A 19,513-nucleotide genomic window follows, 5' to 3' on the forward strand; every position below is an offset into this window, starting at 1 on the left:
GCCCATGTATATAAGCTGAGGTTCTTCCCACAAGGGAAAGACATTGGACCTGGCTCCAGAAGTCATTTCTGACATGTATGCTATGAGATAATTTAATAAACTGGTTTATGAATGGGTATTTTGTTTGTTACCAGTGAGTGATATATTCAGAAAACAGATTAAAGTTTTGTGTACTTTGCACGTGATTTGAAAGGCATTACACAGTTTTGGTTTGTTGATTTCTTGCATTTGTTTTAGAAGCTAAAGATGATCAGATGGTGGTGTTAAAGTGGAACGTTGTTAGAGAACACATCTTACTATAAATGTAGAAATTATCTTGGGGGGCAATTTTATCCCACCCACCTGACAAAGCAGGTAAAATCGCCTAGGCTATGACCCACCAGGAGCTGCCAGCAGCTGATCTTTCCTTATTTTAACCTGCCCTGCCGAGTGGGGCAAAGTGAGCAGGACTTTGCATGGGATGGCTTATGAGCAGCAGGTTTTTGGATGAACTGGCGCATGGAGGCTGGAAGGCTGGAGAGGAGATGCAGGTGAAAAAGGCATGGATCAGGGTTTTAGCAGCAGATGGGCTGTGGTGGGGACGAGGGAAGTGATGTTATGGAGCTGGAAGCAGGCGGTTTTTGTGATAGAGAAGATGTATGGTCGGAAGCTCAACTCAAGAGTCTGAGAAAGTTTTGGATTTATATAGCACCTTTTACGACCACCAGACATCTCAAGGTGCTTTACAGCCCATGAAGTACTTTTTTATTGAAGTGTAGTCACTGTTGGAATGTAGGAAACACAGCAGCCAGTATGTGCACAGCAAGCTCCCACAAACGTCAATGTGATAATGACCAGATAATCTGTTTTTGTGATGTTGATTGAGGGATAAATATTGGCCAGGACACCAGAGATAACGCTCCTGCTCTTCTTTGAAATAGTGCCATGGGATCTTTTACATCCACCCAACCAAGCAGATGCAGGGCTTGGTTTAATGTCTTATTTAAAAGACAGCACATCTGACAGTGCAGCACTCCCTCAGTACTGCACTGAAGGGTCAGCCTTGACTTTTATGCTTAAGCCCTGGAGGGGGACTTGAACTCAGAGGTAAGAGGGCTACTGACTGAGCTACAGCGACAGACCAGAGATAGAATCAGTGACACGGGTGCAACATTGATGGCTTCAGTCTTCCCAATGTTCAACTGGAGGAAGCTGTGGTTCATCCAAAACTGGATGTTGGACGAGCAGTCTGACAACATAGAGACAGTGCAGGTGTCGAGACAGGTGGTGGAGACGTAGAGATGAGGAGGAGGAGGGGCCAAGAAACTATTCTTGTGGGACTCCAGAGCCAGCAGTGCAGGGCAGGAAGAGAAGTGATTGATGGAGATGTTCTGGCTACAATTGTATAGGTAAGCATGGAGCCAAGCAAGGGCAATCCCACTGAACTAGACAATGGATGGAAGGTTTTGGAGGATGATATTATGTTTGACCCTGGCAAAGGCTGCAGCAAGGTTGAGGAGAACAAGGAGAGAAAATGCACCTTAGTCACAGTCACAGAGGATGCCATTTGTGAATCTGACTAACACTTCTATCATCATACCAGGTTCAGACCAACTGACTCAGCACAGAGAGGGGATCAAATGGGAGGCTTTCCTGGTTTCTCCAGCTTGGTACTGCACCAGGCAGTGAAATTAGTCACCTTAACCATCTCACTATCACCAAATAAAGATAAAACGTTGAGTAAAAAATAATGTTTTGTATTTCTCTAGTCAACACAACAGGGATATTTGTTAAGTTTCCATTTAACTGAATTTTGATAGGTGCTGGGACTATTCAGCATCATATCCTGAAGGAATTTTAAGAGGTTGAAAGGAATTTGACATAAAGATACAATTTAAATGGGTAGTGTACACTACAGTGCGCAAATACTCCAATGCATGGTGAGAATCAAGTTGGCACTCAGTGTTCCAACATACACAGACAGCACTCTCGCAATTCCTCTTATACTGTCAGGAGGGTGCAGGCAAGGCATAACGTAAGCTTTTTTAAAAATGCAGATGTAATTTGTTCTCACCCCCTCCCCTTACCCCCCAGGACCAGTTATTTTCATTGTCCTTGTAACAGCTGGTCTCATGCATCTCCTAGTGGTCAACTTAAGAACTGTGCTGCTGGAAGGTTACTGATCTCTCCCCGCCCCCCAAGAACTTTGTGCTCAGGGAAAATAAGCTTGAAATTAGAGAATTTTAGGGATTTTTTAAGATCATATAATACTTGCATTTATAAATTGGCTTTCACAATAAAACAGCTCATTGATTTCTGGAGTGCAGAGATTGATCAGTTTCAGGAACTTACCACAAACAGCATTGAGATGAATGGTGAAATCAGCCAGATTTGCCGGTGCTGGTTGAGAGAAGAATGTTGGCCAAACACTGGGAATGCTCCCCGCTCATCTTCAAATAGTGTCATGGGATCTTTGACAGAACACCTGAGGAGGCAGGTGGGACCTTGGCTGAATGTCTTATCCCGAGGATGAGAGGAAATAGTCTATGAATACATGAGATCCAATATGGGAGAATTCCAACCTCTAACAAGGAATGCAATCTAGAAACAATTCATCAGTTTTAGAGTCTGTACCTCCATCTCCAACTCACAAGTTTCTTTCTGAATTTGAGTCTATTTATGATCAATTTTTTCTGGTTGAAGTTAAAACCAATTATGTTTGGTATATTAATGTAAGGGAGTTCAAAGAACTGCCCAGTGACATAGTTGATAAAAGCATTGTCCAATACTGAGCCAGGAGATCCCAACATGGGATTTTGAGTCAGAACAGCTAAGGCATGCAATTGGTCTCAGCAGTCCTGGGCTAGGAAAAGGGTCAAAAGGCTCAGTGAGGGTTCCCACTGCTGATTGCTTTTCCAAGAATACGATGGAAAGTGAGGGCAAGATTGGGTGTGAGTGGGATAGCCTCCCCGGTGAAATAATCTGCTGCCACTGACTGTCTAAACTTGTACACGAAGAGTGACAAACTGGGCAGGGTACCAGAGGTTGCAAGCATTCTTAGAGCCACATCTCTGCAAAAACTGGTACCTTCAGGGGTGTTGGGGAAGGAAAGCCCATCATGCAAGGTCCTACATCCAGCAGCATGATAATTACCAGCTAACCTGTTTTTTGGTGGTGATGTTTGAGGGACGCGTGTTGCCCATGCTAACAGGGAGAATGCCACTGTTCTTCTTCAAGATAGTCCCAAGGGGTCATATGCATTCACCTAAGAGGGCACACAGGGCCTCACACCTCCAACAGTGCAGCAATCCCTCGGTACTACACTAGGATGGCAGCCTGAATTATGTGCTCAAGTTCCTGGAGTGGGACAAGAACACTACCCACTGAGCCAAGGCTGACACCCATGAGGTAAATGGTTTTTTTTAGAAGATGGCCGAAGTATTTCTGACTATTTCTTCCCCATGAAATGAGAGCACTTTGAAAAGTAAACTCACCCTCTGTACTTGCCTTCTCTTTTAATGTCTATATATTCAATGCCTTCACACAGTTGTGCTTAGCAATTCTGCCACCAAAAGGGCTGGGCATTAAACTAATGCACAGCAATGATGTGCTCCCGACCTGAGCAGTGCCTTTTTATATCATGTGTTATCAATACACTGTTATGACCAGGTGAGAAAGGTGTCATGGGGTCTTTCTCAGCCTTCACCTGGTCTTATTGTAACAGGATTTTAATTTTTAAATACACTGTGTTTTGAGCTCCCCCTTGGTAAATCCTTATTTACCGCTTTCCAATTATAAGGCAAAAAAATCTCAGATTCTATATGATATAGCATACAAGGCCACGGGCCAAGTGCTGGAAAATGGGATTAGAATAGATAGGCTTGATGGACGGCGTGGAAAGGGTGGGCCGAAGGGCCTGTTCCTGTGCTGTATAACTCTATAACTCTATGACTCTAAATGAGCACAAACAAGCCTTCTTAGGGTTAAAGAAGAAAAGTTAAATTTATTAAAACTTAATCTTAAACTCTAATTTGGTTATTGCCTATGGAAACACGCCGCACCCCACACTAGCATGCATACGCGATACGCACATGAAAATAGAGACAGAAAAGAGCAGAAGAAAAAATAAAGTAGAGAGGTTTGAGGGATTATCAGAAGAGTTTCTTGTTACTGTGCTTCGAGCTCACTGCAGTCCTTTTGTAAGTAGTTCTTGCTTGTACGTAATTCTTGCTTTTCGTTGGGGCCTAGTATTCTTCTTAAACCTTGTTCACTGTAGGAGACTTTTCTCTCTTGGGGTTCCCTTGTCTTCAGTGGATTCCAAAGCTGATGAGAATGAAATGACAACAGACAGGAGAGAGGTCTTTTCAGTCCAGGAGCAAACAGCTTCCTCTTCAAATTCTCTGTGGCAAGTTCAAATTCAAAATACTCCAAGAGCCAGTTAGTCATGTGACTAAACTGGTCTGACCATGTCTGTTTGTGTATTCGGCCATCTTAGCAGTTAACCTAGAATGCTAGCTCCTCCACCTTCAACGCCTGGTAATCAAAAGTCCATTGTGGATTAAATTGGAGCAGGGAGTGGCTCCTTTGTCCTTGCCAAGTACTGACTGTTACTATGCAAATGTCTTTCCAGTCAAAGGTCTGGTGGTTTTTCTTTTTCAAAACAAGTTCTTTCTTCACTCCAGTAATAGCATAAAAATCAATGTTCATGTGGTGAAATATGTGTCTCATTCTTGGCAGGTGGGGGCCTGCATGACAGCACGCAGCTTAAGCAAAAATATTCTGAGGTTAAAACAAACGGAAGCAGGTAAAAAAAGTAAATAAAAATGCCCTCTGTTGAAAGGCTTTGGAGCAGATAGATTATTCAACACTTTATTTTTGACCAATAAGCTTGGATTCTTTTCAAATAACCTTGGTATCATATGCCCCAAATTAATTTATAAAACAAAGAAAAGAAGTGTGGGACACATGAAATATTCATCATTTCACCTTACTTTATTTAAATATGTGCCAAAAGGGATCTTCTGAAACAATCTCTAAAGAGGTTCTAAGGAGATTGCAACAGCAGCATACTGGAGTGTTTTATTGCTTTCGTTCTTTAATTACAACACATCACTCTACATTGTATTTGTCAGATACAACCCATAGACCTGTGTATTCCCCACCCTTCCCCCAGCCCTGAGATCCTGATTTCCGGCAACTCAATCCTATTTGTGCTTATATTTATTTTCCACTCAGTTATCTGGTTGAACCGTGTAACGTGAAGACTGGGAAAGGGCTGTTCATACTGCCTGTTGTTGGATCAATTCTACATCAAAGATACTTAAGCTGACGAAAGGATGGGGTAGATAAAGAAAAATTATTTCCTCTGGTGGGATAGTTCAGAACAAGGGGGCATAATCTTAAAATTAGAGCTAAGCTATTCAGAGGTGATGTCAGCAAGCATTTCTTCACACAAAGAGTGGCAGAGATCTGGAACTCTCTCCCCCAAAAACCTGTTGAGGCTGGGAGTCAATTGAAAATTTCAAAATTGTGATTGATAGATTTTTGTTAGGCGAGAGTGTTAAAGGCTACAGAACCAAAGCAGGCAGATGGAGTTAAGACAGAGATCAGCCGTGATCTGATTTAGTGATGGAACAGGCTCAAAGGGCTGAATGGCCTACTCCTGTTCCTATGTTCCAGAGGAGCAAGCTGGCCATAGTGGCTTGAAAAAAGACCTAAAGACTAATTCTGGGGAATAGCACCCGCATTGGGGGGGGGGGGGGGGGGTCACCTGCCTGGTGAGTCAATAACTGGTGGCTTTTGCTTGTACCATCATGGTTGAGAAGATCCCAGATCTGGATAAAATCGAGAATGTCCCTTTCATGTGGTGCTAAAGCTGCGTAGTGAGTCTTCCTGACATGCCAAAAGTAGGCCACAAAATAAAGGCCTTGGCGTGGACTCAAAGTGTATTAAAATGAATATGGATAGTCTCCAAAATATCATCGAAACTAAAATTATTCTTAGCATTCACATTAGGTGAGACATCCTTTTTGAGCAAAATTGAAATGTGTGGTGTATTGTGCTTGGTGGGCTCAGCTTTTGGTGTCTTTTTTTTAATCATCCAACCTCTGTTCAATTTGGTCAGACAAAAAAAATCCTGGTCATTGTTACTTAATCGTTGGTGCAGTCTCCTGAAAAAAAATGATTCTTTTACGACAAAGAAAGGAAAATGGTTGAGAGAGCAGGGTGGGGAAAAGCCCTTTTGTTGGTGGGAAGATTGGACCCTACTTTGCAGCTGCAGTTAACCAATGTGATTCCTCTTGTTTACTGCTGGGAAACAGCAATGGGTGTGTTATGTCAATTACTTCTGCTACATTAGTGCCTTTATTGAAAAGCGCAGTAGCTGGGGGCTCTTCAAGTGTAATAGCATCCGCAGACAGTATCAGAAAAGTGTCACATCAGATAAAACATTATTACTATGATCCTTGACGGCATCTGACACTGATTTTCAGATTTGTCACAAAACAAGCTGATCTTCTGTCTCAATAATTCACATCAGACCATCAACCCGCATAAAATAAACTCACACTTGAACTCATATTCTCTCTAATTTCATGGATCAATAAGAAATCCAGATTTATAAATATATATATGACTTAATCACGCCCATCACCCCCTAGCATCATAGAGAAACTAATTTTCTGAACAGTTCAATATCTCTGACTTACAAAGAGGAAGAAATGGGAATAATAAATAAATGGTTGTCCTTTTTTGTGGGAACAGAGGACTAACGCTTATTTATGTGAAATAATCAAGGATGTAATAATTGAACAGAGAAGGGAAATTCTTAACAAATGTAAGAATTTCATTCCAATAAGGTGAAAATCAGAACCAGCATCAAGGAATAAAGCTGAATTTGGAAGACACAATGCACCACAAGTTGCTGTCAAAGTAACAATGTGGCTAATAGCTTTTATATTTATATTTGTACTTATGCTGCATCAACTTCAGGTGAGGGGGCAGCAGTGCAGTTAAACTCCAAACCCCAAAGATTGCTGTCTCAGTTGCACTGCTCTGCCATTAGCTTCGCAAAAGTGGCATTTTACTGTTGGGTTCACCGTTGAAATTAATTGAATGGCATGAAGTTCCTGTGCTTTTGTGACAGGTACAAACTAAATTCGCCACAGTAAAGGTAATTTCAGTCTTAGTACCCTTTTAACATGATAATTGTTGATGACTGCCAGTCAACTACTTTGGCACTGAAAAATAACTATTAATAGTGTGGGGTCTCATTCCTTTGCATTTTAATTGTTGTTGTAGATTTTCAAAATGTAAAATTTTACATTTCTTTTAAACTTGTCATTCTCTCTCAATCCAATCTTTCTTGTCTCTCCTATTTCTTTCTGTTTCTGATATGATATTGAATTCACCCACTCTAATTCACTCTCCTCAGTTCTTGCACTGTTAATTTCATAATCCTTCAATCTTAATGGTTAAGGAGATATACAGTGGTTTCCCCAGTTCACTCAGATCCCAGATGCTCAGTTTCCCTTGCTATGACATTATCAGCTTGCACATTTGACAACTGGCCACACAAACATTTTTAAAACCTAAAAGTACAAGAGCAAGCCTAATTATTTATTTTAATTTAGAGATGCAGCACTGAAACAGGCCCTTCGGCCCAACGAGTCTGTGCCGACCAACAACCACCCATGTATACTAACCCTCCAGTAATCCCATATTCCCTACCACCTACCTACACTAGGGGCAATTTACAACAGCCAATTTACCTATCACCTGCAAGTCTTTGGCTGTGGGAGGAAACCGGAGCACCTGGCAAAAACCCACGCGGTCACAGGGAGAACTTGCAAACTCCGCACAGGCAGTACCCAGAATCGAACCCGGGTCCCTGGAGCTGTGAGGCTGCAGTGCTAACCACTGCACCACTGTGCCGCTCAAATCACAGAGGCCATTAGATGACCTGCTGCAGTAAATTGTGGTTCAATATGTTATTCATTTAAGTGACATACAGAGGCTATGGAGTAGGAAAGAAGCCCTAAACTGTCCTCCTCCCACTATTCTTGATGGTCAGGCAGCCCATCTGGATGAGAAAGTACCTGAAAGGAGGTATGGTTTGCACCACAGAAATGGAGGTGAAAGAAAACTGGAGGGCAAATCAACATATACCATGCTTATTGTGCAATTCCTGGAAGGCAGGGCAAGAAAGGGCAGCACAGTGGCGCAGTGGTTAGCACCGCAGCCTCACAGCTCCAGTGACCCGGGTTCAATTCTGGGTACTGCCTGTGTGGAGTTTGCAAGTTCTCCCTGTGTCTGCGTGGGTTTCCTCCGGGTGCTCCGGTTTCCTCCCACATGCCAAAGACTTGCAGCTTGATAGGTAAATTGGCCATTATAAATTGCCCCTAGTATAGGTAGGTGGTAGGGAAATATAGGGACAGGTGGGGATGTGGTAGGAATATGGGATTTAATGTAGGATTAGTATAAATGGGTGGTTGATGGTCGGCACAGACTCGGTGGGCCGAAGGGCCTGTTTCAGTGCTGTATCTAAAAAAAAAAGCCATAAACAGAAGCCTGACAACAGACCTGCCTTCTCAGTGCAGCAGGTTGAGGTACAATAGAATTTTACAAAATATAACTGTGTTCAGGTATAAAAGGCACGTCTATTAATTGCAATATGCACCTTTGTCATCTGTGGCTCAATGATAGCACTCTCATCTGAGTCATAAAGTTGTGGGTTCAAGTCCCACTCCAGAGACTTGAGCACAAAATCTAGGCTGACAATCCAGTGCAAGACTGAGGGAGTACTGCACTGTCAAAGTTGCCATCTTTCAGATGAGACATTAAACTGAGGCCCCCTCTGTCCTCTCAGGTGGTTGTAAAAGATCCCCCGGCACTATTTTGAAGATGAGCATGGGAGTTCTCCCTGGTATCCTAGCTGATATTTATCCCACAACCAACACCATTAGAAAACAGATTATCTGGTCGTTATCACATTGCTGTTTGTGAGACTTTGCTATGTGCAAATTGCTTGCTGCATTTCTAACATTACAACACTTCAAAAGTACTTCATTGGATGTAAATCACCTTGGGATGTCCTGAGGTCATGAAAGGATGTATATAAAAGCAACTCGTTTTCTTTCTGTTGGTGTGACATTGCTTATTGGCAGCATTTGAAAAGCCATAATATAAAGGGATAAAGGGGAAAGACCAGGAAAATGTGATTAGAGGAGTTCGCTCCAGTTGATTGGCTAGGATTTCTGTAAATTTCTGAATCATTTTACATTAATCATAGGATCATAGGATCACAGCGCAGAAGGAGGCTATTCAGCCCATCGTATCCATGCCAGCTCTCTGCAAGAGCAACTCAGCTAGTCCCACTCCCCTTCCCTTTCCCTGTCGCCCTGCCAATTTTTTCCCTTCAGGTGCTTATCCAATTCCCTTTGAAAACCAAGATTGAATCTTCCTCCACCACACTCTTGGGCAGTGCATAAAAAGATTTTTCCTCATGTCGCTGTTGGTTCCTTTGTGCATCATCTTAAATCGGTGTCCTTAATACCTTGAGCTAAATAGTCTGGAGTTGCAAAGCAAGAGATGTCAAACGAGTCCATGGCTTGGGGAAGTCTCCTGCCAATCTCTGTTGGAGTAGCAATCAATTATGTAGCATCTCTCAGCTCATAATCAGATCTGGAACAAGCTACCCTTTAAACACCAGGGAAAAAGAAAAGCAAGGAACAAAAAGAAAAGAAAGAAATGTATTTCATCAGGTTATCCTTATCCAAACAGAAACCCAACCAGAAATGGGGCTCTACAAAACATATTGAGCTTTCTTAAAGCCTCATGCATGTAGATTACACACATGCATAACTGGGTAACCATGCATTCCATGAAAATGGTTTTTACAAAATGGAATTATGCACAAAGCACAAGCTCCCTTTAAAAAAACATCGATGCTACTATTGAGTTAACTATAGCAAATAGGATCAGCCTTGTACAGATTATCAACAGTATCGCAGTGATATTTCGTTAATCATTGAGATTTTTAGCTGCAAAACAGCCAGTCATCTGACTGCATACATGTTTAATGCAACTTGTATAATGTATAATAAATGGAGTAGAATGGATCTAGCTGGGAGAAGGGATTTCTTTTACATGGAGAATGGTAGTAGATCCACTTTATTGGGAGTGTTCGTCCTGGAATATCATTTAATCAGTTGCATTTTTGATTACACCTGGATAGTTAAATGGGGCCCTTGACTCCCCCATACACCTGACCTTTTGGGAGGTGAGCAAGGTCTCTCCATTGAAAATGGAGCAGTGATGGCTTTTGTTATGGTGAATGTCAACAAAATTTGTATTTATATAAAGCCTTAACATAGTAAAGCATCCCAAGGTGCTTCACAGCAGAGTTATCAGCCAAAGTTTGATACCAAGCCACATAAGACTACTTTAGGACAGGTGACCAAAACCTTGGTCAACCAGGTAGGTTTTAAGCATAGGAGAGAGAGGTAGCGAGGCGGAATGGCAAAGGAGTGACTTCCAGAGCTTAGGGCCTTATCAACTGAAGGCATGACCACCAATGGGGAGTGAAGAAAACTAGGGATGTGGAAGAGGCCAGAAATCGAGGAGCACAGAGATCGCAAAGGGTTGTGAGGGGGTTGGAGGAGATTACAGAGATAGGGAGCTGTAAGGCCACGGAGGGATTTGAAAACAGGTATTAGAAATTTAAAATCAAGAAATTGCCAGAGCAAGAGCCAACATAGGTCAACAAGCACAGCAGTGAACGTGACTTGGTGTGAGTTAGGATACGGCAGGAGAGTTTTAGATGAGCTCAAGTTTGCAGAGGCCATAAGGCACAGGACCAGCTAGAGAAGGATTTCAATAAACAAGTCTAGAGGAAATAAAGGCATGGATGAGGTCTTCAGCAGCAAATGAGCTGAAGCAGGGGTAGAGACAGGCGATGTCACAGAGGTAGAAGTAGACAGCCCTGGTGATAGGGTTGGAAACTTAGCTCGAGTCAAATAAAACTCCATGATCTGGTTAAGCTTCATACAGTTGCCAGGGAGAGGAATGGAGTTGGTAGCTAAGGAACAAAATTGGTGATGACAGAACACAATGGCTTCAGTCTTTTCAACATTTACTTGAAGGAATTTTTTGCTCACCAAGTACTGGATCTGGGACAAGGAGCCTGATAAATCAGAGACAGTGGACAGAGCGACAGAGGTGCTGGTGAGGTAGCATTGGGTGTCAGCAGCATATACGTGGAAACTGACACTGTATTTTTGGATGATGTTGCCGCGGGGCAGCATGTAGATGAGAAATAGGAAGAGGCCAAGGATAGATCCTTCAGGACTCCAGAGGTAATGGGGCAAATGCAGGAAGAGAAGCCATTGCCAATGATTCTCTGGCAATGGTTGGAAAGAAAGGAATGGAACCAGGCCAGTGCAGCCCCACCCAGTCAGACACCAAGAGACAGAAAATAAAACAAACAGTTTGCAGAACAAAGTTTTAAAAGTGAATAAAAGCAAACTACTGCGGATGCTGAAAATCTGAAATAAAAACAGTAAGTGCTGGAAATACTCAACAGGACTGGTAGCATCGGTGGAGAGAGAAACAGAGTTAATGTTTTAGGTTTGTAACCTTTCATCAGAACTGGCAAAAGTTAGAAATGTAATAGGCTTTGAGCAAGTGAAAAGGGGGAAGAAGAACAAAAGGGAAGGTGTGTAATAGGGCAGAGGGCAGGAGAGATTAAATGATAAAGATGTCATGGATGTCATTTAATCTCTCCTGCTCTCTGGCCTATCACTCACCTTCCTTTTTGTTCTTCTTCCCCCTTTTCACTTGCTCAAAGCTGATTACATTTCTAAAATTTTAAAACATTCTGGGTGTGCAGCAAGTTGAGTGGGAGGTACCGATTCAAATCAGTAACGTATTCATATGACCTCGATGTCATGCCACACAAAACTATCTACAGCTTTATAAAGTGTTCTCATCTTTTGACTTCACCGAGGCACAGCACACTATTTCTTCAAGGTTCTTCTGGATTTCTGCATCCTCCCCGAACAATTCTCTGATCATTTATAAATTACAGTAGTGGGACAGCCAGTGCAGACACGATGGGCTGAATGGCCTCCTTCTGTGCCATAACTTTTCTATGGTTCTGTGGTTCTATGGAGAGAATGAATTCGCCCTGTGATGCTCGGATTATGATACCTCTGAATGAACCGGGGATCACCATCACTTCTGATCACTCTCTCTAAAAGTGAGATTGCTGGTTGGGGAGCACTGGAATTTCAGGACATCATAAGCAAAGTGGTAGCAATATGGCAGATATGTATTTTTCCCAATGGTTACCACATGGCCTGCCTTATCCAGCAGCAGGTGCCACTCCCTAACAATATTAAATCCCCAGTGGAAGGAACATTTAAATGATTATATCGTGTCAGCTTTGCCTTAACGATAGTATTCTTGCCTCCAAGTCAGAAGATTTTTAGCTTTGAGCCCCACTCCAGCCCAACACTTTAATGCAATACTGAGGGAGTGCCACACTGTCAGGGATACTGTCTTTCAAATGAGATGTTAAACCTGAGGTCCCGCCCACTTACCCAGGTGGATGTAAAAGATCCCACGGTGCTATTTCGAAGAAGAGCAGGGGAGTTCTCTCTGGTGTCCTGGTCAATACTTATCCCTCAGCCAATACAACTTAAAAACTAACAGATCAGCTGGTCGTTTATTTTATTGCTGTCTGTGGGATCTAACTGTGCACAAATTGGTCTGTCATGCCTTCACAAATTACAACAGTGACTACACTTCAAAAGTGCTTTGTTGCCTTTGGAATGTCATGAGGTTGTGCATGACACTACATAAATGCAGGTTCTTCCTTTTCTTTAAAGCCCATGCTAGACCCATCATTATTGATGGGACCTCTGCCCTGGTACCATCGCTCTTCTACCTTGGAACTGATGATTCCATCCAAGACGTAAAGCAATCACAAAGCATACACTGCTCCAACACCCCTTGTTGTGAAGGCAGCTTACATTAAATACATCATCGCTCTTTCTAAAATTATTATGCTTTTTGTTGTGTACACGCTCCCAGCAGTATCCAAAACCAGTTATCTCCCACGGCTGGCACTCAGAGAAATGTTTTAAAAACACATCAAATCAAAGGATTAGAATCATTTTTAATATCGCACAACTTCATGAATGCAATTTACAAGATAGGGAAACTAAGCTTTTCAATTTACAAACATTCATTTTATAATTGTTATTGTGTGGATCAGATTGCTGGGAGACAATTGCAAGGTTTTAACATGGATATGCATCAGGCATTATATACACTGACAACTTGTCCTTCAGTTTTGTACATAGTATCTAGTTAGGATTTTGCCTATTTAAATGTTTAAAGATTGTCAATGGTTCTTCATTAAAAACCAAATGAGTCCCATAGCTTCTCGATGGCTCACTTGCTATGTGTGTTAACGAGATAATCAGACACCACTCTGTGTTAAACTGGATGGTTTCAGCCAGAGCAGTGTGCTGCAATAGGTTATGTGAGGAAAAGGGGTAAATGGGAATCATAGAATCACAGAATGGTCACAGCACAGAAGGAGGTTATTCAACCTCTCTACAAGAGCAACTCAGCTAGTCCCACTCCTCTGGCCTTTCCCCGTAGCCTTGCAAACTTACCTTCTTCAGGTGCTTATCCAATCCCCTTTTGAAAGCCACAATTGAATTGGCCTTCACCACATTCTCAGGGAGTGCATTCCAGATCCTAACCACGTGCTGCGTAAAAACGCTTTTCCCCATGTCACCAATGATGAGGAGAATATTTTAAAACTCAACAAGTTATTATGCTCTGGATACAGTGCCTGAAAAGGTGGAGGCACATTCAATAGTAACTTTCAAAAGACAATAGGATATGTACTTAAAAAGGAAAGATTTGCAGGGATGTGGGGAAAGAGCAGAGGAGCGGGTTATGTGAAATGGACTCCTTCTGTCCTGTATGACTCTAGGGCTGGTGCACCTCATTGCATTTCCTAGTGATGCTACTGCAAAGTGTAGGTGCTTGGTAAGGGCAGTCAGTATGGTCAACTGCATGGTAAACAGCGCAATGGAAATGTGAAACTAAGCACAGGACCAAGACCATGAGGAAGGTAGGTGGAACAAGATAAGTAAGTGTGAGAATAGCAATAGAATAGTACAGAACAGGTACTGAACATTGCAGGGTTGTTTCCGCAGTGTGACACTGGGTCTTTTCCCCAGTACCTTGTATATATTATTAAAGGATTAGTCTTCATCACTCCAGCTGTGCTCTGGCAATGGGCCAGCTCACCAATTGCTAATGCTGACTTTACATGATGAAAAAAAAAAGACATTCATTTCATAGATAATCCAGCTGGGATTGCATGCAAATCTAGGGAAAGAATGCTCTTATCCCAAGTTCCAGTCTGTAATTCCAGAAATATGAATTGGATCATATCATCAGCTTTACTTGGCTTCAGGTATATTTTTTAATGCACTCACATATGTCCAAGTGTCTGGCTCAAGTTCTGCATTGTCTTCTCATGTTGGTTTGAGGAGTAAATGCACTAAGCCATACATCCTGCATCAATCTATGGTATGTGCAGAGGTTTTAAGTTCATGGTAGCTATCTCGTGATTCCCCACACCCTCTACTCCCACCACTGCTTCTGTTAGGGACAGGATTAGGCACGACTGTACTGCCCCATCCCCTCTGCATTAAACCAATCTCCGAACACATACCGACTGGAGTCACGTATAAAAATTAAGATCTTGCGTGAGGTCCGGGAGGATTATCAGTGACTTTGGAACTGTCTCCTAAATCAGTGGCTTTGGAGGCAGGAAGGTGGAGGTGAAGGGGTGTTGATCCTGGGGAATTTTTTTAAAAAGCAGAAAAATTAGAACTATTTGATAAGCAGGAAGAGGAAAGGGAACACTGCTGGTTTTTTTCCTACTTTGATTTGTAATTAAGCATCTCATCAGAATTTTTCCGAGTTAACAACAGACTAACCATTCCACAATTTTAATAGGACATCTTGCATAGCCCCTATCGCCTCACAAAATGGCAATAGGGAAAAAAAAATCCCAGCTAACAGAACACTTCTTCCTGTGCGGTATCTGAACTTGGAAGCGTTAGTGCTGCGCGATATCTGAACTTTGTAGCCTACCAGACAATGACTGGATCAAATTACTCACTCCAGGCAGGATCCTTAGGCGATTACTGTCCTGCCAATTCCTGTACAAAACCTTGTTAATTAGACCAGGCAGTGTGACTAAACAATTCTAACAGAGGCGTTATTTCTAGTTAAAACAAAGGGTTTAATGCATGCTTTAGAATAGTGGAGTGGGGATTCTCATATCATAAAATGATACAGCACAGAAGAAGGTCCATTGTGCCTGTGCTGAGAACAGAGATCAACAGATTTTTTATTGGGTAAGGGTATGTAGGGGATATGGATCAAAGGTGATTAAATGGAGTTAAGGTACAGATCAGCCGTGAGCTAATTAAATCTCGGAACAGGCTCAAAGGGCTGAATGGCCTACTCCTGTCCCTATATCAACAAGTTAAGTGTTTGTACATTAATATCACCACCAGTCATTTTCAAGCTTAGGCATTTATACCTGAATCGCAAACTACACCTGGGATTTTCAACACCAGAAAGAAGTCATTTAAACTCAAATCAGAAGTTGTGCTGAAACCAAACCTCACTGAACCTTCAATTGTTTGCCAAGAAATTTTGTGCCTGCTTCATGAATTTGTGTAAACTATTCCTGTGAAGAATCCTCCAAAAGTCGGCCTGTTTGTAATCTTCGTTAATTCAATCAATCATGCTGAACTGCAATCTAAATTTATTGCGCACAAAATTAAAATTATTACTTTTCCCAAGGACCGTTTATAGAATATAAAAGGTAATTTGCTGTGGTCAACAATTTGCTAATAGTTAACAAATTCACCCTTCAAACAGTAGTACTGGCTTCTTCTCCCAGTGGCTCAGCGGATAACTGCACTCTGTGCGGTGTGGCACTGAGGCCAGGAGATCACAGCTTCGATCCCTGGTTTATGTCAAGTTAGCTGATATCAGCAAGGCTGTAAATGGCCTGTACAACCCTAGGCTGTGGAGGATGGGGAAGGGAAATCAGCCCCGAATCCTGCTACTGATCACACTGCCGTTGACCCCCATTAGAAAACAGGTGTTGGGGCAGGACTGGATCATTCATAAGTGGGAGAGAAACTGGGGTGGGTGGGTTGTCGAACGAGGGCTGAAATCTAGTGGACAGAGAATCCTGCACCTTCAGAAAGGGAGAAGAAAAAACTGGAAAGAAATAAAGTGACAAGGTAAAGCAACAATATAAAGTACAACTTCTGAGTTAGGGCCCAAAAAAGCTCAAGTCTTATGCCAGCCACGATATACTTAGAGAATCAGAACTTTAATGAAGTTTAACACAAACCAGGCCTTGTGTTTCAGCACACTGCCACTCCCAGCTGAAATATAAATGACCAATATTCTGACTTTTCCCTGTTTCAAGCAAATTGCGCCCAAGGGGAGCATATATCAGAATTAGGGAACATGCTGTCCTTGAGTTTCTGACTACTTCAACCAAAACTAGGAGGCATGAGCCATATATATATAAGATAGCCACTAATAAATCCAAAAAAGAATTGAAGAGAAACCTCTTTACCAAGACAATGGTTAGAATGTGGAACAAAAACAAGAAATGCTGGAATCACTCAGCAGGTCTGGCAGCATCTGTGGAAAGAGAAGCAGAGTTAACGTTTCGGGTCAGTGACCCTTCTTCGGTTAGAATGTGGAACTCAGTACCACATGGAGTAGTTGAGGCGAATAGCATAGATGCATTTGAAGGGAAGTTGGATAAACACACAAGGGAGAAAGGAATAGAGGGTTATGCTGATAGGTTGTGATGAAGAAGGGTGGGAGGAGGCTCATGTGAAGCCCAAGCATGGACCAATTGGGCCGAGTGTAAATTCTATGTCTTTCTATGTAAATGGTTGCAGAAATATTGACTGTGCGTACCTAAATTTCTGATATGCGTTCCAAGATGGTGAGGCTCCCTATTGGGACACAAAATCAACTCCTAAAAATATTCTGTGGTTCATAACATAATGAGAATCAATACTGACTGGGTTGCACACCCAGAATCATTCTTTAACACTTCATAGGAATAAAACAATTGCAGAAAAATATTAGAAAGGAAGCGACTAGAGAACTAGAGAGCAGGCCATCCTAGACCGGGTATTGTGTAATGAGAGAGAAATAATTGACAGTCTAGTGGTGCGAGACCCCTTAGGGACGAGCGACCATAATATGATAGAAGTCTTCATCAAGATGGAGAGTGACGTAGTTGATTCTGAGACGAGGGTCCTGAATCTTAATAAAGGAAACTACGAAGGTATGAGGCGCGAGTTGGCCATGACGGATAGGGAAACGTTACTTAAAGGGATAACGGTGGATAGGCAATGGCAAACATTTGAAGAGCACATGGATGAACTGCAACAATTATTTATCCCTGTCTGGCTCAAAAGTAAAATGGGAAAGGTAGCCAAACCATGGCTTACAAGGGAAATTACAAAAGATAACATTAGATCCAAGGAAGAGGCATATAAATTTGCCAGGAAAAACAACAGACCTGAGGATTGGGAGCAGTTTAGAATTCAGCAAAGGAGGACCAAGGGATTGATTAAGAAGGGGAAAATAGAGTACGGGAGCAAGCTTGCAGGGAACATAAAAACTGACTGTAAAAGTTTCTATAGGTATGTGAAGAGAAAAAGATTGGTGAAGACAAATGTAGGTCCCTTACAGTCAGAAACAGGGGAATTTATTATGGGGAATAAAGAAATGGCTGACCAACTAAATGCATACTTTGGTTCTGTCTTCACAAAGGAAGACACAAATATCATACCAGAAATGTTGGAGAACACAGGGCTTAGTGACAGAGAGGAACTGAAAGAAATCAGTATTAGTAGAGAAATGGTGTTTTTTAGTTTTAGTTTTAGAGATACAGCAATGAAACAGGCCCTTCAGCCCACCGAGTCTGTGCCGACCATCAACCACCCATTTATACTAATCCTACACTAATTCCATATTCCTACCACATCCCCACCTGTCCCTATATTTCCCTACCACCTACCTATACTAGGGGCAATTTATAATGGTCAATTTACCTATCAACCTGCAAGTCTTTGGCATGTGGGAGGAAACCAGAGCACCCGGAGGAAACCCACGCAGACACAGGGAGAACTTGCAAACTCCACACAGGCAGTACCCAGAATTGAACCCGGGTCGCTGGAGCTGTGAGGCTGCGGTGCTAACCACTGCGCCACTGTGTTGGGGAAATTGATGGGATTGAAGGCCGATAAATCCCCAAGGCCTGATGGTATACATCCCAGTGGCCCTAGAAATAGTGGATGCATTGGTGGTCATCTTCCAAGATTCTATAGACTCTGGAACAGTTTCTACAGATTGGAGGGTAGCTAATATAACCCCACTATTTAAAAAGGGAGGTAGAGAGAAAGCAGGGAATTATGGACCAGTCAGCCTGACGCTGGTAGTGGGGAAAATTCTAGAGTCCATTATCAAAGATTTTATAGCAGAGCACTTAGAGAACAGTGGTAGAATCAGGCAGAGTCAGCATGGATTTACGAAAGGGAAATCATGCTTGACAAATCTACTGGAATTCTTCGAGGATATAACTAGTAGAGTTGATGAGGGGGAACCAGTGGATGTGGTTTATCTGGACTTTCAGAAGGCTTTCGACAAAGACCCACATAAGAGATTAGCATGTAAAATTAAAGCGCATGGGATTGGGGGTAGTGTATTGCGATGGATAGAAAATTGGTTGGCGGACAGGAAACAAAGAGTAGGGATAAATGGGTCTTTTTCCAAATGGCAGGCAGTGACCAGTGGGGTACCACAGGGATCGGTGCTAGGACCCCAGCTATTCACAATATACATTAATGATTTAGATGAGGGAACTAAATGTAATATTTCCAAATTTGCAGATGACACAAAACTGGGTGGGAGGGTGAGTTGTGAGGAGGATGCAGAGAGGCTTCAGGGTGATTTGGACAAGTTGAGTGGGCAAATGCATGACAGATGTAGTATTATGTGGATAAGTTATCCACTTTGGTAGCAAAAACAGGAAGGCAGATTATTATCTGAACGGCTATAAACCGAGAGAGGGGAATATGCAGTGAGACCTGGGTGTTCTCGTACACCAGTCGTTGAAGGTAAGCATGCAGGTGCAACAGGCAGTAAAAAAGGCAAATGGTATGTTGGCCTTCATAGCAAGAGGATTCGAGTAAAGGAGCAGGGATGTCTTGCTGCAATTATACAGGGCCTTGGTGAGGCCACACCTGGAATATTGTGTGCAGTTTTTGTCTCCTTATCTGAGGAAGGATGTTCTTGCAATGGAGGGAGTGCAGGAAAGGTTTAGCAGACTGATTCCTGGGATGGCGGGACTGACGTATGAGGAGAGATTGAGTCAGTTAGGATTATATTC

At 42.4% G+C, this 19,513-nt stretch overlaps 1 protein-coding gene across 1 annotated transcript in view; it reads right to left on the reverse strand.

Moving 5' to 3' along the window:
• dscaml1 (Down syndrome cell adhesion molecule like 1) overlaps window positions 1-19,513 on the reverse strand; it is a 504,300-nt gene that overhangs the window by 421,125 nt on the left and 63,662 nt on the right. The gene's annotated exons all lie outside the window — the stretch shown is intronic.

Source organism: Heterodontus francisci, chromosome 22, assembly GCF_036365525.1.
Source record: "Heterodontus francisci isolate sHetFra1 chromosome 22, sHetFra1.hap1, whole genome shotgun sequence".
In the NCBI taxonomy this organism is placed as follows: domain Eukaryota; kingdom Metazoa; phylum Chordata; class Chondrichthyes; order Heterodontiformes; family Heterodontidae; genus Heterodontus; species Heterodontus francisci.